Source organism: Rhinoderma darwinii, chromosome 2, assembly GCF_050947455.1.
Source record: "Rhinoderma darwinii isolate aRhiDar2 chromosome 2, aRhiDar2.hap1, whole genome shotgun sequence".
Classification (NCBI taxonomy): domain Eukaryota; kingdom Metazoa; phylum Chordata; class Amphibia; order Anura; family Rhinodermatidae; genus Rhinoderma; species Rhinoderma darwinii.
Genome location: NC_134688.1, coordinates 98,862,613 through 98,875,263, shown reverse-complemented (window position 1 = coordinate 98,875,263; position 12,651 = coordinate 98,862,613).

Here is a 12,651-nt window from a genome sequence, read left to right as displayed (position 1 = left end):
CTGTAGCTGAGCCTACATATACCTTGGGATGGAAGGAACCAGCATTAAACTAATTAAACTAATTAAAATCACCCAGGGCAAAATGGGAGGAGTGCAGGGTGTTTTCAGAGTGCTGTCACCATTTTTGTATAATATATATATATATATATATATATATATATATATATATATATATATATATATATATGCTGTAGCAGCATGGAGGAAATTATACAGCAGCCGTGAGCAGCGTAGCTAAGAATCCTGCACTGGGGTGAGATATAGTACTTACCAGGAAACTGTAGTATCTGCGGTGAGTAGAATAGTCACAAATGCCCAAAAGTCGCAGCGTCTGTATTTTGTATGAGCCACAGCATGCTGAGCGGACCCAGAGAAATGAAGAGGAGCTTTGAGAAGAGTATCCATTCTTTTTATTTTATGTCCGACGGGGGGTGGATGGCGCACGGCCGCGGTCGTTGCACCACAATTGTTGGGCACAACCAGCAGGAAGATACAACAGTAAATTGAGAGTGAGTGAACAGTTATGAGGGAGGGGAAGGAGCCTGATAAGTGGAGAAAGAGGCATTCTCTCTTATAAGATATATTAACCATTTTCTTGTATTCAGTAGTACTTTTGATTTGTGCAACGTTTGTTAAAAAGTTAGAGACCCTTTGAGGTTTTGTACTGTATAGACAATTCAGGGGCGAGGAGACATTTGCCATCTCCACTGTAGGAACCCAATTTGCTTGGAAACCCCCTTTAAAAATCCTGCATTTGCCCTTGAAGATGGCCGTACACATTAGTCAAGTTTGGCTTGTGGTAGTCAGGAGACATAACAGTTATTTCATGTATATAGCCGCCTTAAGATAAGGCAAAAAAAATGAACATAGGGCTACAGTGTTTTTCGGGTTTACAACCATAGATTGCAGTCATGAAGGCTAACCACTGAATGCAAGATGGGATAAATAGCTCGGTACTTAAAATCTGTATCAGTACTATACAGAATTATAGGAGTTTTCCCACTTTGGACATTTATGGCATATACACAGGATTTACCATAAATGTTTGACAGATGGGAAATTCCACCTCTGTCCCCTTCTATACAAGTCGAGCTAGCCAGCCACATACAGAAGGAAACCAAATGGAAAAGGTGGCCACCATGTGTTCATGTGACCTATTATGTGGACGGCTATCTATATTGAAGTTATGGAAACAGCTGAGTAACCTCTACAACCTCCTTGTTTCTTGCATAAGTGGTGGAAACGAGCAGTGGGAATATTCTGCATTTGCTCTGTTTCTGCTATTTCATCTAAAACATTTTTTTTTCTTTTTGACAGATATCTTATGAGTTCAGAGATGGTGCAGCAGAATAAGTTGCAGTCTGAGATATGCAAATACATTTGTTATGGTGGGAAGTCAAACATATGTTTTCTGAAGTATTTCTTTAACCTTTAGGATGGTAAAATGCACACAATTCCAGACTTTCTAAATTATGTACATATGAGTTTATTAGGGAGGTGTTGGAGTTATTATTCTTGATGTATATTGTTAGTATCCGTACATTAATGTTTGTTATAGAGAATAAGGTGCCCATATACATTAAAAGATAGTCAACTGAACCCAACGATTTTTCCATTATACTTTCTCTGTGTTTAGGATCCAGTCTGGGTTTTGGCTGTTACTACCCTCTCCACATTCCAGAGTCGGGTATCTGCTGGCGGCCGCGGTGCTAGCCGTTGGTCATGTCAGGTTGCTAGGTAACGAGACTCATCTCTCCTCAACTTCATCGTTGTAAATACCTGGCCACAGCCCTCCTCCTCTCTGCCATCTGCGTCATGTTGCCAAATCAACTGGAACCTCCTGCTGATGTCCGCCCTGGCAGGCTATTTAAAGGGGTCTCCAGCCTCACCACCTTGCCGGCTAATTAAGGTATTTCCTATTACTTGCTCTTGTATCTGTATTGTACCGGAACTTAGCTTTGACCTTGATTTTGGCTTTGTTCCTAGATTTCGCCCTTTAGATTGTTTGCCTGGTACCAGTTGTTCCACTCCTGGTTCTGACCCCTGGTTATCCCCTGACTATGCTCCCGTCTCATTCTCTGGCCTTTCGCATCCCTAATGCTTCCCTGGTGACAACCGTTAGCTCCATTCCTGACTATCCTACTGCTCCGTTAGCGCTTCTGCCACCAATTGGTGACTATTTTGGGTACCGAGACTGTGGAATTTAACTCCATTTCACTTTTTGGGTTGTTAAGGGTGAAGAATTGGTAAACTCCTTAGCCCAGTTGCACATGACTGACTACATGGATCACAGATGGGACTCGAGTGGCACATACGGTCATGTGCATTGGGGCTAAGACTTCGCTCACCAGCCTAGCCAGCACCAAACCGATTGTAGCTTAGAGGATCCACATCTTCACTGAGCTATCTAACATCGGCTTACATGCCTATTTTGCCGCAGATTGTGTTTCAGATTTGACACAACATAATGAGCATGCTGTGCATTTGGAAATCAGACAACATGTCAATCATCAGCAACTAGAGTAGTCTAGCTGACTTCTAAGGCTCAGTTCACATGTAGCATAAATATTGCAGAATTTCCGCACATTTTCGCAAGAGTAATTGACATGCTGCAGATTGAGAAACGCAGTTCAGTTTCTGCACGTCTTTTCTACAATTTTTTTCCGCAGCGTGGGTATGAGATTTGGTCTGGATGGAAATTCTGCAGTATTGACTCTACTATGTAGATTGAGTGCGCACGTATTGAATTTACAGTAGTACTGAGTATGCATATACACTGTATTCATGTAGTATGAGTGTACACGTACTGTATTTACAGTATGTTGTGAGTATACATATATACTGTATTAATGTAGTGTGTGTGTGCATGTACTGTGTTTATAGTATATTGTAGTATGTTTATATACTGTATTCATGTATTTTGAGTGTGCACGTATTGTAGTTTCAGTTTGTACTGAGTATGCATATATACTAAATTCATGTACTATGAGGTATGTACTGAGTATGCATATATGCTGTATTCTTGTAGTATAAGTGTACACGTACTATATTTACAGTATGTTGTGAGTATACATACAGATGTAGCAATCTTTACCTTGACTTTTAACGCATTAAACAAACAGTGGCTAGATCCCTTATCTCGACTTTTTCAATGACTTTTCAATGGCTTTTGTTGTGTGATATCACGCTGCAGCAAGTTATCAGAATCAAGTTAAAGATGGCTACATCCGTATATACTGTATTGATCTAGTGTGAGTGTGTGCATGTACTGTATTTAAAGTATGTTGTGCGTATGTATATATACTGTATTTATGTAATTTTAATGCGCACATATTGTACTTACAGTATTACTGAGTATGAATATATACGGTATTCATGTAGTATGAGTGTACACGTATTGTATTTACAGTATTACCGAGTATGAATATATACTGTATTCATGTAGTATGAGTGTACACATATTGTATTTACAGTATTACCAAGTATGAATATATACTGTATTCATGTAGTATGAGTGTGCACGTATTGTACTTACAGTATGTACTGAGTATGAATATATACTGTATTCATGTAGTATGAGTGTACACATATTGTATTTACAGTATTTACGAGTATGAATATATACTGTATTCATGTAGTATGAGTGTACACGTATTGTATTTACAGTATTACTGAGTATGAATATATACTGTATGCATATAGTATGAGTGTACACGTATTGTACTTACAGTATGTACTGAGTATGAATATATACTGTATCCAGGTGGTATGAGTGTACACGTATTGTATTTACAGTATTTACGAGTATGAATATATACTGTATTCATGTAGTATGAGTGTACACGTATTGTATTTACAGTATTACCAAGTATGAATATATACTGTATTCATGTAGTATGAGTGTACATGTATTGTATTTACAGTATTACCGAGTATGAATATATACTGTATTCATGTAGTATGAGTGTACACGTATTGTATTTACAGTATTACCAAGTATGAATATATACTGTATTCATGTAGTATGAGTGTACATGTATTGTACTTACAGTATGTACTGAGTATGAATATATACTGTATTCATGTAGTATGAGTGTACACATATTGTAATTACAGTATTACTGAGTATGAATATATACTGTATTCATGTAGTATGAGTGTACACGTATTGTATTTACAGTATTACTGAGTATGAATATATACTGTATTCATGTAGTATGAGTGTACACGTATTGTATTTACAGTATTTACGGGTATGAATATATACTGTATTCATGTAGTATGAGTGTACACGTATTGTATTTACAGTATTACTGAGTATGAATATATACTGTATTCATGTAGTATGAGTGTACACGTATTGTATTTACAGTATTACCGAGTATGAATATATACTGATTTCATGTAGTATGAGTGTACACGTATTGTATTTACAGTATTACTGAGTATGAATATATACTGTATTCATGTATTATGAGTGTACATGTATTGTATTTACAGTATTACTGAGTATGAATATATACTGTATTCATGTAGTATGAGTGTACACGTATTGTACTTACAGTATGTACTGAGTATGAATATATACTGTATTCATGTAGTATGAGTGTACACGTATTGTATTTACAGTATTACCAAGTATGAATATATACTGTATTCATGTAGTATGAGTGTACACGTATTGTACTTACAGTATGTACTGCGTATGAATATATACTGTATTCATGTAGTATGAGTGTACACATATTGTATTTACAGTATTTACGAGTATGAATATATACTGTATTCATGTAGTATGAGTGTACACGTATTGTATTTACAGTATTACCGAGTATGAATATATACTGTATTCATGTAGTATGAGTGTACACGTATTGTATTTACAGTATTACTGAGTATGAATATATACTGTATTCATGTAGTATGAGTGTACACATATTGTATTTACAGTATTACTGAGTATGAATATATACTGTATTCATGTAGTATGAGTGTACAAGTATTGTACTTACAGTATGTACTGAGTATGAATATATACTGTATTCATGTAGTATGAGTGTACACATATTGTATTTACAGTATTTACGAGTATGAATATATACTGTATTCATGTAGTATGAGTGTACACGTATTGTATTTACAGTATTACTGAGTATGAATATATACTGTATTCATGTAGTATGAGTGTACACATATTGTATTTACAGTATTTACGAGTATGAATATATACTGTATTCATGTAGTATGAGTGTACACATATTGTATTTACAGTATTACCAAGTATGAATATATACTGTATTCATGTAGTATGAGTGTACACGTATTGTACTTACAGTATTACTGAGTATGAATATATACTGTATTCATGTAGTATGAGTGTACACATATTGTATTTACAGTATTTACGAGTATGAATATATACTGTATTCATGTAGTATGAGTGTACACGTATTGTATTTACAGTATTACTGAGTATGAATATATACTGTATTCATGTAGTATGAGTGTACACGTATTGTATTTACAGTATTACCGAGTATGAATATATACTGTATTCATGTAGTATGAGTGTACACGTATTGTATTTACAGTATTACCGAGTATGAATATATACTGCACTCATGTAGTATGAGTGTACACGTATTGTATTTACAGTATTACTGAGTATGAATATATACTGTATCCATGTAGTATGAGTGTACACGTATTGTACTTACAGTATGTACTGAGTATGAATATATACTGTATTCATGTAGTATGAGTGTACACATATTGTATTTACAGTATTTACGAGTATGAATATATACTGTATTCATGTAGTATGAGTGTACACGTATTGTATTTACAGTATTACTGAGTATGAATATATACTGTATTCATGTAATATGAGTGTACACGTATTGTATTTACAGTATTACCGAGTATGAATATATACTGTATTCATGTAGTATGAGTGTACACGTATTGTAATTACAGTATTACCGAGTATGAATATATACTGTATTCATGTAGTATGAGTGTACACGTATTGTATTTACAGTATTACCGAGTATGAATATATACTGTATCCATGTAGTATGAGTGTACACGTATTGTATTTACAGTATTACCGAGTATGAATATATACTGTACTCATGTAGTATGAGTGTACACGTATTGTATTTACAGTATTACTGAGTATGAATATATACTGTATCCATGTAGTATGAGTGTACACGTATTGTACTTACAGTATGTACTGAGTATGAATATATACTGTATTCATGTAGTATGAGTGTACACATATTGTATTTACAGTATTTACGAGTATGAATATATACTGTATTCATGTAGTATGAGTGTACACGTATTGTATTTACAGTATTACCGAGTATGAATATATACTGTATTCATGTAGTATGAGTGTACACGTATTGTATTTACAGTATTACTGAGTATGAATATATACTGTATTCATGTAGTATGAGTGTACACATATTGTATTTACAGTATTACTGAGTATGAATATATACTGTATTCATGTAGTATGAGTGTACACGTATTGTACTTACAGTATGTACTGAGTATGAATATATACTGTATTCATGTAGTATGAGTGTACACATATTGTATTTACAGTATTTACGAGTATGAATATATACTGTATTCATGTAGTATGAGTGTACACGTATTGTATTTACAGTATTACTGAGTATGAATATATACTGTATTCATGTAGTATGAGTGTACACATATTGTATTTACAGTATTACTGAGTATGAATATATACTGTATTTATGTAGTATGAGTGTACACGTATTGTAATTACAGTATTACCGAGTATGAATATATACTGTATTCATGTAGTATGAGTGTACACATATTGTATTTACAGTATTACCAAGTATGAATATATACTGTATCCATGTAGTATGAGTGTACACGTATTGTACTTACAGTATTACTGAGTATGAATATATACTGTATTCATGTAGTATGAGTGTACACATATTGTATTTACAGTATTTACGAGTATGAATATATACTGTATTCATGTAGTATGAGTGTACACGTATTGTATTTACAGTATTACTGAGTATGAATATATACTGTATTCATGTAGTATGAGTGTACACATATTGTATTTACAGTATTACCGAGTATGAATATATACTGTATTCATGTAGTATGAGTGTACACGTATTGTATTTACAGTATTACCGAGTATGAATATATACTGTATTCATGTAGTATGAGTGTACACGTATTGTATTTACAGTATTACCAAGTATGAATATATACTGTATTCATGTAGTATGAGTGTACACGTATTGTACTTACAGTATGTACTGAGTATGAATATATACTGTATTCATGTAGTATGAGTGTACACATATTGTATTTACAGTATTTACGAGTATGAATATATACTGTATTCATGTAGTATGAGTGTACACGTATTGTATTTACAGTATTACCGAGTATGAATATATACTGTATTCATGTAGTATGAGTGTACACGTATTGTATTTACAGTATTACTGAGTATGAATATATACTGTATTCATGTAGTATGAGTGTACACATATTGTATTTACAGTATTACTGAGTATGAATATATACTGTATTCATGTAGTATGAGTGTACAAGTATTGTACTTACAGTATGTACTGAGTATGAATATATACTGTATTCATGTAGTATGAGTGTACACATATTGTATTTACAGTATTTACGAGTATGAATATATACTGTATTCATGTAGTATGAGTGTACACGTATTGTATTTACAGTATTACTGAGTATGAATATATACTGTATTCATGTAGTATGAGTGTACACATATTGTATTTACAGTATTACTGAGTATGAATATATACTGTATTCATGTAGTATGAGTGTACACATATTGTATTTACAGTATTACCAAGTATGAATATATACTGTATTCATGTAGTATGAGTGTACACGTATTGTACTTACAGTATTACTGAGTATGAATATATACTGTATTCATGTAGTATGAGTGTACACATATTGTATTTACAGTATTTACGAGTATGAATATATACTGTATTCATGTAGTATGAGTGTACACGTATTGTATTTACAGTATTACTGAGTATGAATATATACTGTATTCATGTAGTATGAGTGTACACGTATTGTATTTACAGTATTACCGAGTATGAATATATACTGTATTCATGTAGTATGAGTGTACACGTATTGTATTTACAGTATTACCGAGTATGAATATATACTGTACTCATGTAGTATGAGTGTACACGTATTGTATTTACAGTATTACTGAGTATGAATATATACTGTATCCATGTAGTATGAGTGTACACGTATTGTACTTACAGTATGTACTGAGTATGAATATATACTGTATTCATGTAGTATGAGTGTACACATATTGTATTTACAGTATTTACGAGTATGAATATATACTGTATTCATGTAGTATGAGTGTACACGTATTGTATTTACAGTATTACCGAGTATGAATATATACTGTATTCATGTAGTATGAGTGTACACGTATTGTATTTACAGTATTACTGAGTATGAATATATACTGTATTCATGTAGTATGAGTGTACACATATTGTATTTACAGTATTACTGAGTATGAATATATACTGTATTCATGTAATATGAGTGTACACGTATTGTACTTACAGTATGTACTGAGTATGAATATATACTGTATTCATGTAGTATGAGTGTACACATATTGTATTTACAGTATTTACGAGTATGAATATATACTGTATTCATGTAGTATGAGTGTACACGTATTGTATTTACAGTATTACTGAGTATGAATATATACTGTATTCATGTAGTATGAGTGTACACATATTGTATTTACAGTATTACTGAGTATGAATATATACTGTATTTATGTAGTATGAGTGTACACGTATTGTAATTACAGTATTACCGAGTATGAATATATACTGTATTCATGTAGTATGAGTGTACACATATTGTATTTACAGTATTACCAAGTATGAATATATACTGTATCCATGTAGTATGAGTGTACATGTATTGTACTTACAGTATTACTGAGTATGAATATATACTGTATTCATGTAGTATGAGTGTACACATATTGTATTTACAGTATTTACGAGTATGAATATATACTGTATTCATGTAGTATGAGTGTACACGTATTGTATTTACAGTATTACTGAGTATGAATATATACTGTATTCATGTAGTATGAGTGTACACATATTGTATTTACAGTATTACCGAGTATGAATATATACTGTATTCATGTAGTATGAGTGTACACGTATTGTATTTACAGTATTACCGAGTATGAATATATACTGTATTCATGTAGTATGAGTGTACACGTATTGTATTTACAGTATTACCAAGTATGAATATATACTGTATTCATGTAGTATGAGTGTACACGTATTGTACTTACAGTATGTACTGAGTATGAATATATACTGTATTCATGTAGTATGAGTGTACACATATTGTATTTACAGTATTTACGAGTATGAATATATACTGTATTCATGCAGTATGAGTGTACACGTATTGTATTTACAGTATTACCGAGTATGAATATATACTGTATTCATGTAGTATGAGTGTACACGTATTGTATTTACAGTATTACTGAGTATGAATATATACTGTATTCATGTAGTATGAGTGTACACATATTGTATTTACAGTATTACTGAGTATGAATATATACTGTATTCATGTAGTATGAGTGTACAAGTATTGTACTTACAGTATGTACTGAGTATGAATATATACTGTATTCATGTAGTATGAGTGTACACGTATTGTACTTACAGTATGTACTGAGTATGAATATATACTGTATTCATGTAGTATGAGTGTACACGTATTGTATTTACAGTATTACTGAGTATGAATATATACTGTATTCATGTAGTATGAGTGTACACATATTGTATTTACAGTATTTACGAGTATGAATATATACTGTATTCATGTAGTATGAGTGTACACATATTGTATTTACAGTATTTACGAGTATGAATATATACTGTATTCATGTAGTATGAGTGTACACGTATTGTATTTACAGTATTACTGAGTATGAATATATACTGTATTCATGTAGTATGAGTGTACACATATTGTATTTACAGTATTACTGAGTATGAATATATACTGTATTCATGTAGTATGAGTGTACACATATTGTATTTACAGTATTACCAAGTATGAATATATACTGTATTCATGTAGTATGAGTGTACACGTATTGTACTTACAGTATTACTGAGTATGAATATATACTGTATTCATGTAGTATGAGTGTACACATATTGTATTTACAGTATTTACGAGTATGAATATATACTGTATTCATGTAGTATGAGTGTACACGTATTGTATTTACAGTATTACTGAGTATGAATATATACTGTATTCATGTAGTATGAGTGTACACATATTGTATTTACAGTATTACCGAGTATGAATATATACTGTATTCATGTAGTATGAGTGTACACGTATTGTATTTACAGTATTACCGAGTATGAATATATACTGCACTCATGTAGTATGAGTGTACACGTATTGTATTTACAGTATTACTGAGTATGAATATATACTGTATCCATGTAGTATGAGTGTACACGTATTGTACTTACAGTATGTACTGAGTATGAATATATACTGTATTCATGTAGTATGAGTGTACACATATTGTATTTACAGTATTTACGAGTATGAATATATACTGTATTCATGTAGTATGAGTGTACACGTATTGTATTTACAGTATTACTGAGTATGAATATATACTGTATTCATGTAATATGAGTGTACACGTATTGTATTTACAGTATTACCGAGTATGAATATATACTGTATTCATGTAGTATGAGTGTACACGTATTGTAATTACAGTATTACCGAGTATGAATATATACTGTATTCATGTAGTATGAGTGTACACGTATTGTATTTACAGTATTACCGAGTATGAATATATACTGTATCCATGTAGTATGAGTGTACACGTATTGTATTTACAGTATTACCGAGTATGAATATATACTGTACTCATGTAGTATGAGTGTACACGTATTGTATTTACAGTATTACTGAGTATGAATATATACTGTATCCATGTAGTATGAGTGTACACGTATTGTACTTACAGTATGTACTGAGTATGAATATATACTGTATTCATGTAGTATGAGTGTACACATATTGTATTTACAGTATTTACGAGTATGAATATATACTGTATTCATGTAGTATGAGTGTACACGTATTGTATTTACAGTATTACCGAGTATGAATATATACTGTATTCATGTAGTATGAGTGTACACGTATTGTATTTACAGTATTACTGAGTATGAATATATACTGTATTCATGTAGTATGAGTGTACACATATTGTATTTACAGTATTACTGAGTATGAATATATACTGTATTCATGTAGTATGAGTGTACACGTATTGTACTTACAGTATGTACTGAGTATGAATATATACTGTATTCATGTAGTATGAGTGTACACATATTGTATTTACAGTATTTACGAGTATGAATATATACTGTATTCCTGTAGTATGAGTGTACACGTATTGTATTTACAGTATTACTGAGTATGAATATATACTGTATTCATGTAGTATGAGTGTACACATATTGTATTTACAGTATTACTGAGTATGAATATATACTGTATTTATGTAGTATGAGTGTACACGTATTGTAATTACAGTATTACCGAGTATGAATATATACTGTATTCATGTAGTATGAGTGTACACATATTGTATTTACAGTATTACCAAGTATGAATATATACTGTATTCATGTAGTATGAGTGTACACGTATTGTACTTACAGTATTACTGAGTATGAATATATACTGTATTCATGTAGTATGAGTGTACACATATTGTATTTACAGTATTTACGAGTATGAATATATACTGTATTCATGTAGTATGAGTGTACACGTATTGTATTTACAGTATTACTGAGTATGAATATATACTGTATTCATGTAGTATGAGTGTACACATATTGTATTTACAGTATTACCGAGTATGAATATATACTGTATTCATGTAGTATGAGTGTACACGTATTGTATTTACAGTATTACCGAGTATGAATATATACTGTACTCATGTAGTATGAGTGTACACGTATTGTATTTACAGTATTACTGAGTATGAATATATACTGTATCCATGTAGTATGAGTGTACACGTATTGTACTTACAGTATGTACTGAGTATGAATATATACTGTATTCATGTAGTATGAGTGTACACGTATTGTATTTACAGTATTACCAAGTATGAATATATACTGTATTCATGTAGTATGAGTGTACACGTATTGTATTTACAGTATTTACGAGTATGAATATATACTGTATTCATGTAGTATGAGTGTACACATATTGTATTTACAGTATTACTGAGTATGAATATATACTGTATTCATGTAGTATGAGTGTACACGTATTGTATTTACAGTATTACTGAGTATGAATATATACTGTATTCATGTAATATGAGTGTACACATATTGTATTTACAGTATTACCGAGTATGAATATATACTGTATTCATGTAGTATGAGTGTACACGTATTGTAATTACAGTATTAC